The sequence below is a fragment of the Octopus sinensis genome, linkage group LG3 (assembly GCF_006345805.1).
Source record: "Octopus sinensis linkage group LG3, ASM634580v1, whole genome shotgun sequence".
NCBI lineage: Eukaryota > Metazoa > Mollusca > Cephalopoda > Octopoda > Octopodidae > Octopus > Octopus sinensis.
Genome location: NC_042999.1, coordinates 154,906,725 through 154,925,210, shown reverse-complemented (window position 1 = coordinate 154,925,210; position 18,486 = coordinate 154,906,725). Strand labels below are relative to the sequence as shown.

At 39.0% G+C, this 18,486-nt stretch overlaps 1 protein-coding gene across 2 annotated transcripts in view; it reads right to left on the bottom strand.

Annotated features, from left to right (window-relative positions):
* LOC115209344 (beta-hexosaminidase-like) overlaps positions 1-18,486 on the bottom strand; it is a 66,563-nt gene that overhangs the window by 28,880 nt on the left and 19,197 nt on the right. The window lies entirely within an intron of this gene.

Here is an 18,486-nt window from a genome sequence, read left to right as displayed (position 1 = left end):
CAGGACTTATTCTTTGTAAACCTAGTACTTATTCTATCGGCCTCTTTTACCGAACCGCTAAGTTACGGTTACTTAAACATACTAACATCAGTTGTCAAGCGATGATGGGGCAACAAACACAGACACGAGCATATATATATATATTAATATATATATATGATAAAATTGGGGAGTATATCTTATATATATATAAATATATGTATATATATATATATATATATATATATATATATATATATATATATATATATATATATCAAAAGGATGTGTTATAATACTATTCCACAGCCATACCAACAATCCAAAATACCTCCATCATCAGCTGCCCCACAGATATCATTATGGTTTCGACACTTGGACAGTACCATTCAATACAGCAGTGTCAACACCACTAAAATAAGTGGTGTTTGGGAACAAACAAACCAAAGAAACCACAACTTTCAAATACATTTACCCTATGTACGACCGTAACGGTAAATAAATTCAGTAAGTAAATTACAACCACTCCTAAATACGTAACTAAACACCGACAACTCTATTAAGTCATACAAAAATTATAATCCCTACCGTCTTCCGTAGTGTAGTATAAAAGTACAAGCTTAATAACTACATAACTTCAGCCAATCCATATATAGACAGGACCTTAACACCTATTTTTTTAATATATATATATATATATATAATATATATATATATATACTCTTTACTCTTTTTACTCTTTTACTTGTTTCAGTCATTTGACTGCGGCCACGCTGGAGCACCGCATTTAGTCGAGCAAATCGACCCCGGGACTTATCCTTTGTAAGCCCAGTACTTATTCTATCGGTCTCTTTTGCCGAACCGCTAAGTGACGGGGACGTAAACACACCAGCATCGGTTGTCAAGCAATGCTAGGGGGACAAACACAGACACACAAACACTCACACACACACACACACACACACCTATATATATATATATATATATATATATATAAATATACATATATACGACAGGCTTCTTTCAGTTTCCGTCTACCAAATCCACTCACAAGGCATTGGTCGGCCCGGGGCTATAGCAGAAGACAGTTGCCCAAGATGCCACGCACTGGGATTGAACCCAGAACCATGTGGTTGGTTAGCAAGCTACTTACCACACCGCTACTCCTGCGCCTATATATGTATATATATATATATATGCATATAAGGGTACAGGACATAAAAAAAAACCTTCAACACAACGAGAAACAAAAACAAAAACAAAAACATAGAAACGAACTTTTTGGGGGGATCAACGAAAAAAACAAACAGAGAAACGAGACATGCAACATAAGGAATATTCCCCTTCTTCAGTTGTCTCTCTTTCATCTACTACCTGGCTCGAAGGGTAGGACAATATTATATATATATATATATATATATATACCGTAAATCTTCGAGTATAGTCCGCCCTTGAGTATAATACGCAGGGGATTTTTAGGAGGCTGTACCTCTGAAAAACCTAAACCTTGTGTATAATACGCACTCCTTCTCTAACTTGAGTCAAGAAGGTCTATATAACGTCCTTGGTTTGTAAAAATGTATACGGTAGCGTCCTTTATTATTGTTGTATATATAACATAATGCAAACGTGTAGCTTTTTTGTGCATTTTGTTTGCAGAAAATTAAGAAATAACAGTAATAACGTTTAATAAATGTTGCTTACTGCCAGTTATGGATGATTCTTTTATGACTTCATTGCTTTTAGGCTTACTTTAAGGTATTTTCGCGCCCGACATCACAAAATGCGTCTGAATAAACATTGCCGGACAGCAAATAGAATCTCGGACATTGCTTTGAAAATAATTTTCATTTTTACCTCGTATATAGTACGCACTAGGGATTGGGGAAAATACGGATTATACTCGAGGATTTACGGTATATATATATATATATTATATATATATATATATTATATATATATATATAATATACTGGTACACCGGCGATTATAATTAATTTTATTGTATCGCATTTATCTTTGTTTACATATTATCTCGATAAATTTCTGACCGTTAGACGATATACCACAATCCCCTATTTTGTCGGGTTTGTTCTGAGTCTGCGCAGTGTTTTGAATAGTTTAGAAAGAGCATTTCGATAGACGCACATGGGTCTATTGATATGGTCTTCCCATCATTAACAGGAATCTTACTGAAGAGCCAGCCTGAGTAAATAAATACTATTTTTATTACTGAATTGGCGAAACTGCAGTATAAGAAAAGTTAAGTTTGTAAAAGTTTCTAATTTTCATCTCACTAAATTTATCCAGCTATTGTGTATCTAGTGCACTCTTCGCCTTGAATGTAATGATATATGTATAATATATGGCGTGTACTGGTACACCGGCGATTATAATTAATTTTATTGTATCGCATTTATCTTTGTTTATATATATATATATATATATATATATATATATATATATATATATATATATATATATATATTGTTGTATTTAGGAATGGTCATTTTGCCAGTTTAGCCAATAAAAACACACGCACTATATATTTGGTGTTACTTTGCTTCATTAGTGTATTTATTTTTACATTAATCTTAATCTTATTTCGGCCAGAGTTCTTCGTCACACTCCTGTGACCGCATCAGTGGTCCTTTGTTTTCTTCTTACTTATATTTTATTGGCTAAACTGGCAAAATGACCATTCCTAAATACAACAATATCTGTTTCAACACATGACTTCACATAAAAAATCTTGCACAACAAATATTTAAACGTATATATATATGTATATACATATATATATATATATATATATATAGCAAAGTAAAATTGCAAGGTACCGCACGAGTGAAAATATATAGGGAAGAGGATTTGAAAATGCAAAGGTCTTTTAAAGATGTTTATTGACTTGAGTGGTCTCACTTTTTTAAAAAAAGATTTTCAAATTGTAAAGTGCAAGGTTTTGTGTAGCCTTTGTGGTGTTAAAAATTAGCTAACATAGTTGTATCAAAATACAGTGATAGAGTCTTTGTCAATGATAAGAAAATGTTAAGGAATATAATCTTTGACAATGATAAGAAAATGTTAAGAGGGGTTTTGTGTTTAAACAGTTTACATAAACGTTTCAATAAAGTCTCTGAGACCTCTTCGGTCATGACTGACCGTGGGATTGCACCTAGAAAATTCCCCTCCCAGGTACAAGTTCGGGCAAAGTTGTTTATGGCACATGTGACGACGCAACTCATTTGAATAGCTGAGTAAACTGGAGCAATGTGAAATAAAGTGTCTTGCTCAAGAGCGCAACACGCAGCCCGGTCCGGCATTCGAACTCACAACCTCATGATCGCAAGCTCGACGCTCTAACCACTGAGCCATGTGACTTCACGGGTAGTAAAATAAATTCATAATTATTTATAAGTTCATCAAAAATCATGATTGTACAGAAAAATATGTGGTATACCAACACACAGAAAAATCAAAACGTAACACGCGGGTGAAATCAACATAGACATCAGTGGCACAAGACAACAGTGAACCACACCACAGCGTGCGGTTGTCATGGTAACAAGCTGCTAATGCTAGGCTGCCTGTTGATTGACTAAAATTATCCAAATTTCCAAACTTTAATTCCAAATAACAACAGATTATTTAATTAACGAGGTAAGGTAATTGGTTGATCGTAATCAAAATTCATAGTTGCATCGATACACCAAAATTGAAAGCAATCTGAGCAAAATTAAGGTGGGACTCGTTTTGCGAATGAGAACGACTAGATCCCACAAGTTATTAGTAGTTATAGTGGAGGCGCAATGGCCCAGTGGTTAGGGCAGCGGACTCGCGGTCATAGGATCGCGGTTTCGATTCCCAGACCGGGCGTTGTGAGTGTTTATTGAGCGAAAACACCTAAAAGCTCCACGAGGCTCCGGCAGGGGATGGTGGTGATCCCTGCTGTACTCTTTCACTACAACTTTCTCTCACTCTTACTTCCTGTTTCTGTTGTACCTGTATTTCAAGGGGCCGGCCTTGTCACTCTCTGTGTCACGCTGAATATCCCCGAGAACTACGTTAAGGGTGCACGTGTCTGTGGAGTTAATTTCACGAGCAGGCTGTTCCGTTGATTCGGATCAACCGGAACCCTCATCGTCGTAACCGACGGAGTGCTTAAGAAGTAGTTATAGTTATTTGGGGAGTGAAATGTATTCGAATCATAAAAAAAAAAAATGTTAAGAAAACTTTTTCTTTTCCTTTGTTAACTCTTGTTATTTCTTTCTATGGTGACGTTTAACGACTAGATCCCACAAGTTATTAGTAGTTATAGTTATTTGTGGAGTGAAATATATTCGAATCATAAAAAAAAAATGTTAACAAAACTTTTTCTTTTCCTTTAACTCTTGTTATTTCTTTCTATTCATATTACTAAATGGAGACATTTAACCCATACACTAATTGTAGGTCAACTTATATTTCTTTCTTTTATGAATTTCACAGGTGAGAGCAAAGTATACAAATTAGATCAAAGCCAATTCAGGCATCCCAAGCTTTCCAATGCTACCATTTGTCTACTAAAGGATTCGATATTACATTACACGGTAACGAAATATTCGTTCAACCTACAATCATCTTATTGATTCTATCAATGAGTTTTAGCTACATATGCTAAACGGTGTGGAAGCACTCCGTCGGTTAAGACGATGAGGGTTCCGGTTGATCCGAATCAAAGGAACAGCCTGCTCGTGAAATTAACTCCACAGACACGTGCACCCTTAACGTAGTTCTCGGGGATATTCAGCGTGACACAGAGAGTGACAAGGCCGGCCCCTTGAAATACAGGTACAACAGAAACAGGAAGTAAGAGTGAGAGAAAGTTGTAGTGAAAGAGTACAGCAGGGATCACCACCATCCCCTGCCGGAGTCTCGTGGAGCTTTTAGGTGTTTTCGCTCAATAAACACTCACAACGCCCGGTCTGGGAATCGAAACCGCGATCCAAAGACCGCGAGTCCGCTGCCCTAACCACTGGGCCATTGCGCCTCCACGCTAAACGGTGTATACTAATGAGAATTCGGTGTCCAACGAAATGTTTTTTTAATTCTACAATTTTTTTATTGATTCTAACGATGCGCTAGATGTATCCATATAGAGTGGAGGCGCAATGACTCAGTGGTTAGGGCAGTGGACTGGCGGTCGTGGGATCGCGGTTTCGATTCCCAGACCGGGCGTTGTGAGAGTTTATTGAGCGAAAACACCTAAAGCTCCACGATTCTCCGGCAGGGGGTGATGGCAAACCCCGCTATACTCTTTCACCACAAATTTCGCTCACTCTTTCTTCCTGATTCTGTTGTACCTGTATTTCAAAGGGCCAGCCTTGTCACTCACTGTGTCACGCTTATTCTTCCCCCGAGAACTACGTTAAGGGTGCACGTGTCTGTGGAGTGCTCAGCCACTTACACGTTAATTTCACGAGCAGGCTGTTCCGTTGATCGGATGAACTGGAACCCTCGTCGTCGTAACCGACGAAGTGCCGCGATCCATATAGAGAATCGATGGATAAACATCAAAGAAAGTATCCTTGATAATTAAGAGCTCAGCTAATGGCAAGACGTTGAAATCCAACATGTACTAACTCTTTTAAAGCTTAACATTTCTATCGTTCCTTTTTGCCGAACCGATAGGTTACAAGGCCGTAAATACATCAACGCTGATTATCAAGCGGTGGTGGGACACATACACAAACACACACACACACACACACAAACACACACACACACACACACAAACACACACACACACATGCACACACACATGCACACACACACGCACACACACACGCACGCACGCACACACACACACACACACAACACACACGGCTTCTTTTCAGTTGCCGTCTACCAAATTCATTCCCAAGGCTTTAGTCGGTCCGAGGCTATAATAGAAGACACCTGCCCAAGGTGCCGCGCAGTGGGACCGAACGTAGGACTATGTGGTTGAGAAGCAAACTTCTTGCCACACAGCCTAATCTGCGTCTATCAGCCATAAATTTCCCATATCTTCATACTTTAATTGTGCGTAATAACTGTTTCATTAAGATAAACATCATTAAATGTATAATTACGTGATACATAATTATAAATGCAAACTGAATTAATTAAAAAGCTGTGTTAATCCAAATCATCATGCTGTGTTTATATCTCTTTTACTCTTTTACTTGTTTCAGTCATTTGACTGTGGCCATGCTGTAGCACCGCCTTTTGTCGATTGAGCAAATCGATCCCAGGACTTATTCGTTGTAAGCCTAGTACTTATTCTATAGGTCTCTTTTGCCGAACCCCTAAGTTATGGGGACCTAAACACACCAGCATCGGTTGTCAAGCGATGCTGGGGGGACAAACACAGACACAAACACACACACACACCACACACACACACATATATATATATATATATATATATATACATATATACGACGGGCTTCTTTCAGTTTCCGTCTACCAAATCCACTCTCAAGGCTTTGGTTGGCCTGAGGCTATAGTAGAAGACACTTGCCCAAGGTGCCACGCAGTGGGACTGAACCCGGAACTATGTGGTTGGTAAGCAATCTACTTCCCACACAGTCACTCCTACTCTAATCTGTTAATGTTTCAATCATTTTATTGATTCCATCGATGTGGTATATCTACACCTTTTACCGACAAAGAAACTGTAAAAACCAACGTGAGTTAGATGTCTTTATTGGCTTAGCACTATTTCGTTGAACAGATACACTCTTTCGTTAGCTGGCCAACGCCTTTTCATTTGGTCAGTTGTGTCCCTTCTATGCATTTACATATGTGCAAATTTCTGGAAGTGGCTGAACCCTATTGTAGGCGCAGTTAACCCCCTTGACAGTAGATTCAAACAAGCTGGCCATATATAGAGGGCATTGCGTAACGTTAAGGTTCAGACGCTCACCTCTGTCTCTTTCTGCACTAGGACGCGAACTGTGAAGACGTAACCTGACTGGTTCTCATATCACACGCCAGCTAGCAGATAGGAGTATAAAGCACATAAGATCATGGCCTCTACGCACCAACCATTCCATTTGTCATTCAGTTGTGTATATACGTGAGGCCACAATAAACGTATTTAAAATTACAAACTTGTTTATATATTCTTCATCCGGGTTTACTATCCAATGAGATTACAGCCTTCTGAGTTAATCACATTAGCTGGCTCAACAACAACCTACACATCTATACTATCAAATAATAACCAGTACAAAGTACACGTGCCTGTTACAGGAATAACACAAAAACAAAAAACTAGACGGATATTTGTTTATCGTTTGTTGTTGCTTTTGCTAAAGCCTTTAGCTTTCTTATTTATGTATATTTGATAATGCTTTGACAAATTTTCATGACGGAACTTACAACTCAGTTAAATAAATATTAATGCAAGACACACAACCAGTTGAGTTAAGTTAAAACTGAATTACAGAAATTTAAACACACGTATAGCCTTATACATATACATTGACTTGGTAAAGAATTCGATTGTCCTGATGTGGAGAAACAGGTTCGTCTGTTTCCTGGCTTATATTACTGAAAAGACACACAGTGTATAACTTAGCCGAAATCAATTCGTAGATATCTAGAGAATAACTGGCAGACATAAGCATGTGGTAAATACGGACGGATGAGACGATAATATCGATGTTTTTTTGACAGAGGGTTACAGTTATAAATGAATTCTGATATATTTGGTTTCGAATTTTGGCACAAGGCCATCAAATTCGGGGGAAGGATAAGTCTATTTCAACTTAGAGCATGAAGGCTTATCAAATGCTGCAAAGCATTTTGCCTGACGTGGTAACAACTCTGCCAGCCATGACGCCTTTAACGAATTCTCATATATTAAGTACGCCGGGCGAAATGCTTAGCAGTATTTCGTCTGCCGTTACGTTCTGAATTCAAATTCCGCCGAGGTCGACTTTGCCTTTCATCTTTCCGGGATCGATAAATTAAGTATCATTTACGCACTGGGGTCGATATAATCGACTTAATCCGGTTGTCTGTCCTCTCTGTGTTTTGCCCCTTGTGGGTAGTAAAGAAATAGGTATTTCGTCTGCCGCTACGTTCTGAGTTCAAATTCCGCCGAGGTCGACTTTGCCTTTCATCCTTTCGGGGTCGATTAAATAAGTACCAGTTACGCACTGGGGTCGATATAATCGACTTAATCCGTTTGTCTGTCCTTGTTTCTCCCCTCTGTGTTTAGCCTCTTGTGGGTAGTAAAGAAATAGGTATTTCGTCTGCTGCTACGTTCTAAGTTCAAATTCCGCCGAGGTCGACTTTACCTTTCATCCTTTCGGGGTCGATTAAATAAGTACCAGTTACGCACTGGGATCGATATAATCGACTTAATCCGTTTGTCTGTCCTTGTTTCTCCCCTCTGTGTTTAGCCTCTTGTGGGTTGTAAAGAAATAGGTATTTTGTCTGTCATCCTTTCGGAGTTGATAAATTAAGTGCCAGTTGCGTACTGGGTTCGATCTAATCGACTGGCCCCCTCCCACAAAATTTCGGACCTTGTGCCTAGAGTAGAAAAGAATATTCAATATTTGTAAGGCTGACAGAAACGTTAGCACAACGGGCAAAATTATCTTTACGTTCTGAGTTCAAATTCCGGCGAGGTCAACTTTGCTTTTCATCCTTTCGGGTTCGATAAATTAAGTACCAGTTTTGTACTGAGTTCGATCTAGTCGACTGGCCCTCTCTCCCAAAATTTCGGGCCTTGTGCCTAGTATAGAAGAGAATTATATCGAATCCAGTCTAGTGAGATTTGAAACCTTCTCAATGAAATAATCCTTTCTACTAAAGGTACAAGGCGTTGAAATTTTGAAGAAGGGGCTAGTCGATTATATCGAACCACAGTGTTTCACTTGTACTTAATTAATCCCGAAAGGATGAAAGGCAAAGTCGACCTCAGCGGAACTTGAACTCAGAACGTAGTGGCAGACGAAATACTGCTAAACACTTCGCCCGGCTTGCTAACGATTCTTATTTCTTTATTGCCCACAAGGGGCTAAACATAGAGGGGACAAACAAGGACAGACAAATGTATTAAGTCGATTACATCGACCCCAGTGCATAACTGGTACTTTATTTATCAACCCCGAAAGGATGAAAGGTAAAGTCGACCTCGGTGGAATTTGAACTCAGAACGTAGCGGCAGACGAAATATCTATTTCTTTACTACCCACGAGGGGCTAAACACAGAGAGGACAAGCAAGGACAGACAAAGGGATTAAGTCGATTATATCGACCCCAGTGCGTAACTGGTACTCATTTAATCGACCCTGAAAAGATGAAAGGCAAAGTCGACCTCGGCGGAATTTGAACTCAGAACATAGCGGCAGACGAAATACCGCTAAGCATTTCGCCCGGCGTGCTAACGTTTCTGCCAGCTCGCCGCCTTATGGCGGACTTAATGGTGGACTTAATTTTGTGAGTAAATGCCTAAATGACACGCACATACACACACACTCACACACATACGAACGCGCGCACACACACACACGTACACCCACACACACACACGTACACCCACACATGAGACCCAATGAGGCAGAATCTTCTAGTTTCCGAGAAAAGAAGACTGTCCTTGTTCCTTGTTACGTTGTTTTTATGGGATTTCTGACTCCCGAGACTTTCTTCCCTTCTCGTTCGAAGTCGTCTTAACTACCAACAAGCAATTGTTTCTCTTCTCTCGAAGCGAAGATGAATTCAACAAATCAAGAATTTACCCTATATGGTATTTAGTTTACCTTTATGGTTCTCCCATCTCTCTGCAGCATGTATCTTGCATTTATTGCCGCTAATAATTACTTGTCCGTGTTAAGAAAACTGTTCATCGCCACACATAAGTATATTTTAAACTCTTACATAAGAGCAATTTTAAAATTAGCTTCAATAGTTTAGACGTAATCACATCCCAAATTTCCCAACATAACCAAAATCATAGAAATAGAAGCATCCAAATACAAATGAAATTGCAATGTCACGTTCTGTCAACTGTATTGCGAATGCCTCACAAAGACGCTTTTGTACAGAGCAAATGCAATATCTGTAGATTGCACCAAAAATAACTGTATAGCGTTGAAGAGAAATAAATTTAAAACCGGTTATACACACCCCTCACATTCTTTTTGATTTAGAGGTACAATTAACTTCACCTCTGTCTCAATATATGTCAAACCTGAAGAATGGTGGAATTTATAACTGGTGCATTGTTGAAGGTATAACGCCATATAGGAGCGAAGGCAATTGATGACTTACGATAAAAAATATACATATTATAAGAAATAGTTGTGGAGTCAAATAGCTCGCCTTACAATTGGATAGTTTCGGCTTTAGTCCTGCTGAATGCCTTGTGATGCGTATATATATATATATATATATACATATATATATAATATATATATATATTATATATATATATATATAGCAAGGAAAAATTGTAAAAGGCAGAATGCTAAATTGAAAAAATTTTAACGAAAATGGGTGTATGGAAATTTTTGAAAAATTGATAAAATTTATATATATATATATATATATATATATATATATATATATATATAGATATATATATATTTTAAATTATCGTATATGTCACTTTAAGAATTGTAAAAAAATAAATATACATATATATATATATTATATAGATATTTATATGTATATATATATATAATATATATATATATATTGTTGTATATATATATATATATATATATATATATGTTATGTATGTATGTGTGTGTGTGAGGCGCAATGGCCCAGTGGTTGGGAAAGCGGACTCGCGGTCGTAGGATCAAGGTTTCAATTCCCAGACCGGGCGTTGTGAGTGTTTATTGAGCGAAAACACCTAAGCTCCACGAGGCTCCGGCAGGGGGTGGTGGTGATCTCTGCTGTACTCTTTCACCACAACTTTCTGTCACTCCTTCTTCTGTTGGCCTGCTCGCTTAGCCAGCGGGGTGGCGTTATTTGACGGCTAAAACAATGCAAAGCGCATTGTGACCAGCGATATGTAGAAACATCTGATAGCCTGGTCGGTCACGGTGATCACGGTAATATATATATATATATATATATATATGTGTGTGTGTGTGTGTGTGTGTGTGTGTATATATATATATATATAAATAAGAAATGGAAAAACAAAACAATAAATTGAACGATTATAAATTCAATTCAATTTAGATATTTTATACAAACGACACATCTCATAAATTACAGCTGTTTCCACTTCACTGATAAAACGAAGATTTTCAAGAATAATCAAATCCGTTTAAATATGTAATGATGCTTCATCAGATTGAAATACCTTTTTAACTATTCGACGTATATCTTTTCTGTTTTACTTGCTTTAGTCACTGGACGGCGGCCATGCTCGAGCACCGCCTTGAAGCGTTGAGTTTTGTCAAAGAAATCTACATTGATACTTAACATTTTAAAGGCGGACACTTATTCCATTGCTGCCTACTGTCAAAGCGTTAAGTTACGGGACGTAAACAAACATACAAGCGATGGTGGGAGACATACAGAAACCCAGAGACACACTCATAATCATACATATACAAAGACAAACACACACACACACACGCACACAAATATATACATATACATACATACATACACACACATCTATATATATACTAGCAGTATCGCCCGGCGTTGCTCGGGTTTGTAAGGGAAATAACTATATAAGCATTTTTAGAGAGTTATAGCCAAAAAATAGCAAAAAAATTCATTAAAAATTGAAAAAAAATTAAGGTAAATTTTTTTTTTAAATCGTTGACACATCGTAGATATTTTTAGAGAGACTTCCCTTATATAAAAGCGAAAAAAAATGCATAAAATGGAAAAATATGATGGTAAATTTTTTTTAAATCGTAGACTCATCGTAGACGCGCGCTAATACCCAGAAGGGCTCGATATGAATCACGACTATAAGAGACCCGCTTTTGGTTAAACTGCACGGCAAAATGTGGGAGTAGTTACGAATCTAAATCGAAGGGGACAGACACACACTTCACTTTTATATAAAGATGCTTTTTTTTTTCAGTCATAGAGTTAGATTTATGAAGGTCTTCAGTAGAAAATCCTTCGAATTCTGACTCGCTGCTTGATATAATGAAATTCGTATCCATTTTTTGTCAGAATTACAAATTTTGAAAACACAATAGGAACAAATTCGGAAAAAAATCTCCCATAATTCACGGAATTAAAATTACACTTCGATTTTTGTACAAAACTATTTGAAGTGTTTACGAAGTATAATACGTGTTTTCACGAATGTACTAAAGAGATTTACTTGATATTCTCATTTAAATATGAATAGGTAAATTCGGGCGGTTGGTAACGAAAGGGTTTATATAAGTGTGCTGTTTATACATAAACACTGTTTCATACTTTCAGTTTAGTCTTCCTCAAATCACTCTGTCGCTAATTTACTCTCTTCCAAGAACATTTTCACTCACTGTTATCTGTTAGCTTCCCATACATTTTACTCATGGATCTATCATCGCGTGATAGACAGAAACAAATATTACATTTACTTTCATTTTATTCGTCGCACACTGTGTGTGTGCGTTTGCGTGTGGTGTAAACCAGACTAAGAAAGCATTTGACACACACACCAGAATGTGAGTTTTCTGTAAATTTTGTTTAATTGGAGTTTAATTTAAAAATGGACCTGGCATGACGCGATGCATTGTACTCTTAAAAATGCTAGGTAAATTGTAATTGAAGAAATCCTATATTGTAGATTGTATAACTCCCAAAGGGAGGCAGATAAAATCTGCCTTTTATAATAAGATATATATATATATATATATATATATATATATTAAATATATATATGTAGGCGTAGGAGTGGCTGTGTGGTAAGTAGCTTGCTTACGAACTACATGGTTCCGAGTTCAGTCCCACTGCGTGGCACCTTGGGCAAATGTCTTCGGGCCGACCAAAGCCTTGTGAGTGGATTTGGTAGACGGAAACTGAAAGAAACCCGTCGTATATATGTATATTTATATGTGTGTGTTTGTGTGTCTGTGATTGTCCCCCCCCCCCAACATCGCTTGACAACCGATGCTGGTGTGTTTCGGCAAAAGAGACCGATATAATAAGTACTAGGGTTACAAAGAATAAGCCCTGGGTCGATTTGCTCGACTAAAGGTGGTGCTCCAGCAGTCAAATGACTGAAACAAATAAAAGAGTAAAAAGAGTAAAGAGGTAGATATATATATAGATATATATATATATAATATATATATATATATATATATATATATATATATATATTATAATGTGTTTCTTTTCTGTGTATCTTTCTGTGAAGAGCGTAGGCTCGAAACGTAAAAACTTGTTTTTTTATATTCCTGAGCGCCATACTAATACAATTGTTTGTTTGTATTCCACCTGCCTTCGTCTTTTGTTTTATTTTCATAAAGCTTCCCGTTATATGTATATATATATATGCAACAGGCTTCTTTTAGTTTATGTCTACCAAATTTATTGACAAGGCTTTGGTGGGCCCAAGGCTATAATAGAAGGCCGAAAGTACCACGCAGTGGGAATGAACCCGAAACCAGGTGATTGGGAAGCAAACGTCTTACCCCACAACTATCTCTAACAATCCCGAGATAATGCAGAATATTTTCTAAGCAGGCTTTCTTAGCCACGCACCCTTATCCGTACCCCGTGTCCGGAGAAAATCGATATTAAACTTGTTGTTTCAAATAGTTTTGGGGATGGGATTTTCGGAGTGATTTTCTCGTCGGAATGCCAGAGACAATGTATTTCCCGTCGGTAACCTTCATTTGGTCCTTTCATCTCTCTTCTAACAGTGTTTCATATTTGCTGACGGAATTTGGAGCTTATCGAAACTCCATGGAACGTGATAGAGGGTAAATGGTGGGTTGCGATTTAGTTGATATGCGAGGTTGTTTGACATTGTTGTATTGTTATGCATCATCAGTGTCGTTGACAATGTCATAATCATCATCATTGGTATCATCGTCATCATCTCCATCATCATCATCATCATCATCATCATCATCATCATCGTCATCTCCATCATCATCATCGTTGTCGTCATCATCATCATCATCATCATCATCGTCATCATCTCCATCATCATCATCATCATCATCGTCATCATCATCATCATCATCATCATCATCGTCATCATCTCCATCATCATCATCATCATCATCGTCGTCGTCGTCATCATCATCATCATCATCATCATCACAATATAAGCCCCTCCTCTTCCCTTCCCTCTTCTTCCTCCTCTTCTTCCACCACCACCACACCACCACCACCACCTTCTTCTTTCTTCTCCTCCCCTCTCCCTCCTCGCTACTATTATCACCCACAGCTTTATAATTCGCCTCCACCAACTCTACCACTATCACCACTACCACCACCACCACCACCGCCGCCATCGCCATCAGCTCCACCACCACTACAATCATCACCACCACTACCACAACTACCACCACAACGCCCCCACCACCACCACCTCCACCACCACCACAACCACCACCACCACAACCACAACTACCACCACAACCCCCACCACCACCTCCACCACCACCACTTCCACAACCACCACCACCACCACCACCACTGTTACCTCACTAAGAGGGCAGTAGTGGTCTGTCTCTACATTACAATACAGACAGTAATAAATCTCGCTTTTGTTGTCTTCGTTGTTTACCTCTGCATAACAAGAATGTTGTAACCTCGAAATCATCGATCACCATTCGTCTATGTCGTCATCAAACACACACACACACACACACACACACACACACACACACACACATCTTTTACTTGTTTCAGTCATTAGCCTGTGGTCATGCTGGGGCGTCACCTTGAAGAATTTTTAGCCATATGAATCGGTACTTCTTTCTTCTATACCTGGTATTTATTCTATCGGTGTATTTTGCTGAACTGCTGAATTACGGGGACGTAAACACACCAACACCGGTTTCCGAGCGGTGATGGGTGACAAGCACACTCGCACAAACACACGTACACACCACACACACACCACACACACACATACACACACATACAACGGGCTCCTTTTAGTTTCCGTCCACCAAATTCACTCACAAGGCTTTGGAACCATGTGGTTGGGAAGCAAGCTTCTTATCACTCAGCCACAAATGTATCTAATAGCAATCAAAAGTAAAGAATATGATGGAGATAGATGTATGTTATAAACCAGGGTAGAGGCGCAATGGCCCAGTGGTTAGGGCAGCGGACTCGCGGTCGTAGGATCGCGGTTTCGATTCCCACACCGAGCGTTGTGAGTGTCTATTGAGCGAAAACACCTAAAGCTCCACGATTCTCCGGCGGGGATGAGTTGGGGGTGGCCAACCCTGCTGTACCCTTTCACCACAAATTTCTCTCACTCTTTCCTCCTGTTTCTGTTGTACCTGTAATTAAAAGGGCCAGCCTTGTCACTCTCTGTGTCACGCTGAATATCCCCGAGAACTACGTTAAGGGTACACGTGTCTGTGGAGTGCTCAGCCACTTGCACGTTAATTTCACGAGCCGGCTGTTCTGTTGATCGGATCAACTGGAACCCTCGTCGTCGCAACCGACGGAGTGTCACAATAAACCAATAGATCGAAGACAATAATTTTTATTTCATGCCACACGAATGATCATACCTTGCAGAATCTAGCTAAACGAATGTGAGTCATTGTATCAAATCCAAGCACCCAAAAGAAAGGACTAGAGCATAGGTTCTCAAAATAGGCGCTACCGCCCCACGGTGGGCATTGAGACGGTCCAGGTGGGCGCTGGTGCCTAAGGGGCGATGGGGCTGAGGCGGTAGAGAAAAAGGAGGCGTTGGGAGGAAAGCAGTGGATTGGGGTACGCTATGATTTTATTATAATATTATTATAGCAATAATAATTCCCTAAACGAGATATAGACAGTAACTGCTCCATAACATAAGGGACGTTAGCCATCCGAATGTGGCTAGGGACAGGGCTGATCTCCCTTTGCAGGCTAGAGGACGCCGTGATGGCGTCAGCCCTCCTGGTGACGTTGATGATCGCCTGGGGCTAAATGCATCAGTAACACCCCCACCGCCCTGCCCTGTCCCTAGCCACATTCGGATGGCTAACGTCCCTTATATTATTATAGCATTGTATACAAATTATATATTATATTAAATATCAAATGATTTATAGTATATATAAATTAGTAAAATAAAGAATATCTATTTATACATAAAAATAAGGGTGGAGTCGCTGAGGGTATTATGTGGCCATGAGGTGGACGGTGGCCCAAAAAGTTTGAGAACCTCCGGACTAGAGGAACGAAAAATCTTTTCATTAGAAGACGTTACGAGGACGTAAACACACCGGCATCGGTTGTCAAGCGATGTTGGGGGGACAAACACAGACAGAGAAACGCACACACACACACACACACACACCACACACACACACACACAACACACACACACACATATATATATATATATATATATACTTTGATACTTTGATAGATTTCGGCCATTATTGGCCCAGGCCACGTCTAACTTAATAGCACCACCTGGTATATATATATATATAATAGATATATATATATATATATATATATATATATATATAATATATATATATATATATATATATATATATATATATAATACATACATTATACATATACATATATACGACGGCTTCTGTCAGTTCCCGTCTACCAAATCTATTCACAAGGCTTTGGTCGGCCCGAGGCTATAGTAGAAGACACTTGCCCAAAGTGCCACGCAGTGGGACTGAACCCGGAACCATGTGGTTGGTAAGCAATCTACTTACCGCAGACACACACACACACACACACACACACACACAGGTATTTGGAGTTAAAGGAGGAAGGAGTGTGAAAATATATTTCGTCTTACTGAAGATGGAATTGTCACGTTTCGACTACCTTTTATTAGAGGTCTGCCGATAACGGTTGACCCGGGGTTAAATGACATCCTAACACAGTGTGTTACAGTGTCTAACAATGTATACAGTGCGCTGTGCCATCATTCCTTCGTTCGGGACATTCCGGAAACTAGCACCTGTGGTCATCTAATTTTGAAACATCACGACGACGACGACGACGACGACGACGACCACCACCACCACCACCACAATAACAGTGACCACCACCACCACCACCACCACAATAACAGTGACAACCCCCAAAACCAACAACGACGACGACGAAGATATCTGCCTGCCTCTCAAATATTCGAAGTGTTTTACATTTTTATTGTTTTTATTTAAGCTTTTTTTTTAGTCCGATTTCTCTCTTTTTGGTATTGTTTTTTTTTTTTTGTTGTTTTTTTGTTTTTCATTTTCAAATTTTGTTTATTCATGACTGCTGCTTACTCAGTGCTGAAGTCCACCCTTTCTGTACTATAAGGGCTGAGAGAATAAACCAATACTATTTAATACAAATATCTTTAATAAACTAGATAAAATTCCGACAACCTGTCAGCAGAAATATTGCAATTGGTTGAATGACAGTGAACAGAGAGAAAGAAGTAAAAAGAAATGAACAGGAAAAAGTTTCTACAAAAAAATGAAAAGAAATGCAAGAAAAAAGCACCTCGACCTTCTAAAAGCGTTGACAATAACATGTATAAATCCTTCTTTGAAAAAACGGGTTTTTATAAAAGGTTTTTGTGTTGGTGTCTGTTTGAAATAGTCTTAAATAGTAAGAGACGAAAGAAGGTGGTTAGCTCGCAGAACCATTAACGCATTCTTTTACTCTTTTACTCTTTTACTTGTTTCAGTCATTTGACTGTGGCCATGCTGGAGCACCGCATTTAGTCGAGCAAATCGACCACAGGACTTACTCTTTGTAAGTCTAGTACTTATTTTATCGGTCTCTTTTTTGCCGAACCGCTAATTTACGGGGACGCAAACAAACCAGCATTGATTGTCAAGCAATGTTGAGGGGGGGGGGCATACACAGACACATGAACGCACGCACACACACACACACACACACACACACGCATATATATATAGATACACACACATATACAGCGAGCTTCATTCAGTTTCCGTCTACCAAATCCGCTCACAAGGCTTTGGTCGGCCCGAGGCTATAGTAGAAGACACTTGCCTAAGGTGCCACGTAGTGAGACTGAATCCGGAACCATGTGATTGGTAAGCAAGCTACTTACCACACACAACACACACACACACACACACACACACACACACACACACACACACACACACACACAGGTGTTTGGAGGTAAAGAAAGGTTGTAAACATCAGCATCGGCTGTCAAGTGATGTTGGAGGGACAAACACAGACACACAAACATATACACACACATACACATATATATACATATATACGACGGACTTCTTTCAGTTTTCCATCTACCAAATCCACTCACAAGGCTTTGGTCGGCCCGAGGCTATAGTAGAAGACACTTGCCCA